Source organism: Morone saxatilis, unplaced genomic scaffold, assembly GCF_004916995.1.
Source record: "Morone saxatilis isolate NCDOM2014 unplaced genomic scaffold, NCSU_SB_2.0 Contig1, whole genome shotgun sequence".
Lineage (NCBI taxonomy): Eukaryota > Metazoa > Chordata > Actinopteri > Moronidae > Morone > Morone saxatilis.
In genome coordinates, this window is record NW_023339651.1 from 3870179 (window position 1) to 3872288 (window position 2110).

The 2110-nt window shown below is 38.5% G+C and overlaps 1 protein-coding gene across 2 annotated transcripts in view; it reads right to left on the bottom strand.

Moving 5' to 3' along the window:
• Positions 1-852, bottom strand: part of tmem106a (transmembrane protein 106A) — a 5007-nt gene extending 4155 nt beyond the window's left edge. Inside the window, exon 1 of one of the 2 annotated variants that reach the window (XM_035671838.1) lies at positions 670-852. The gene's annotated coding sequence lies outside the window, so the exon portion shown is untranslated. Of the gene's footprint in view, positions 1-358; positions 458-669 lie in introns of those variants that run through there. The other variant, XM_035671847.1, reaches the window with a different exon arrangement.
• Between the last annotated feature and the right edge of the window lie 1258 nt (positions 853-2110).

The following is a 2110-nucleotide window of genomic DNA, read 5'->3' on the forward strand; positions in this document are numbered from 1 at the left end:
ATTATAATATTAATATTTACTGTGAAGGCCTGATCACTAACTGACAATAATATCAGGTTCATTCACCTCCAGAATTTCAACATTTTTATTATATAATTGAATTATCAAATATGATTTTTTCCCAAGTACTCCATTTAATGCTTCATACACTATACAAGGAGTCAGATAAAAATATAGTATTTTTTTACCCCACTACATTCATTAGACAGCTGTAATAACAACCTAAAACATCTACAGCAGTCAAATTAATACAAACACATCATATATGATATAAAACAGGGAGCATCTTACTGCACAATGAGTACTTTCACTGCCATACTACTTTTACTAAAGCGCCATTTCCAAAGCAGGACTTTACATTGCAGTATTGCCACTTATACTTGCGTAAAGAACTTCCTCCACCTCTTATTCAAGAAAGTACAACAGGCTCTGAAGGATCCCGCTTTTTCATTCTGCTGGTTCATTTAGCTGGAGTCATATACATGACATTTATGACCACCTGTTGCTCAAAACAAACCAGCTTCCGTACATTTAAGGCGTGTTAAGTGCAGAGATATTGCTTGTTGGTCTGCGTAAAACAGTAAAACATGACGCACCACGCTTCAGCACCACATGCGCAGCGGTATTCTCTCCGCATCCATTCAGCTGGTGAGTGAAATGAACTCTTACCTTGACTTTTAAACTCCAGAAGATCACCCAATGTGGAGATTAAACTGCTCCACCTGCTTTATCGTCCCGAAGAGCTTCTGTACCGAGGCAGCAGAACAACCTCAAGTCTGCACAAAACCAAAACCCAGTGGGAGGAACACTTCCTTCTTCTTCAGGTGACAGTCAGGCTGCCTCCAGCTGCAGATCACATGTGCTGCTTTTCATTAACTCTTTGCCTTTATAACTACAATGTTGCGACACTTATCCACACACAATGCACTAAACCCACATGTAGCAGGGAAAGCTGAATAAGACGTTATATTATTGAGCAGAGTTTCCTGTTCTTTGTCCTAATATGAAGACACATCCTGTAAAAAGCTTAATTAAAAAAGTACCTGCACTTCACCATGAAATATAATGATTAAAATCCTTCATAAAATAGTCTTTTAATTATTATTGTGTGTCTTTATTCCCAACTTAAACCTTAAATAATAATAAAATGTTTTTATATAAATGTATAACATGTTAGTTAAAATACACATTTTAGTCTGGTCCCCAGGTTTCCACTCAGTTCTGTTATCCTGACAAATTCCCCCAAAGTCACATGATCAAACTGAAGTAGCATCATTTGAGTCTTCTGAGGGTCATGGGAATCCCAAAAGAGACTCTTCTCATTCTATTTTCTGTATTTTTGATCATATGGTAAATATGGTGAAACCTGAAGTGTTCTCATGTTATCAGCATTGATGACATCAGACTATCATGAAGTTTGAATAGTTAAAAGTGTTTTATTAGATACCGTGTTTATAAAAGATAAAGAATGAAGTTGTGGAAATGACCCAAGAAGCATTACAGGTTAGGCCATATTGGAATCTTACTATGGCCAGATGAACCTGTTATGGAGCCACAGGAGCAAAAAAATTGCCGGGGCCCCTCTTAACCACCACTGTTCACCTTGTGACCACTGTACATTATGTACACCCTGTCACTTCCTCTTCATAGTCTATGTTTGTTTCATTCAACAACGGCCGTGACCTTGGAAGAGGTATTTGGCGCTGCCTCAGGCGGCAGCTTGTAGCCGCAGCTCCCGTCCTTACTTATTGTGTTGTCTCTGTACTGTTGTGACTGTGTGTAGTGCTGCTGCTACCAACTGCAATTTCCCAGCTTGGGATCTATCTATCTATCTTTCCCCAACCTTAAAGCAAAAGTTCCACATTTTGGTAAATCTGCTAATTAGCTAACGTAGAAATGTGAGAACACGGATACCACTCTCATATCTGTTGTTTAACAATGGGTGGCTTTTATATAAATGAGATTTAACCTGGTAATTTGTGAGTTTAAGAGGTGGTGGTAGGGGGATTTTGGTACCTTCTGACAGAGCAAGGTAATCTTAAAGATGACCATCTTTTGTACAAGAAGTATGTTCTGTGGAGGCATCAAGTGTGTGAACCCATTGTGACAT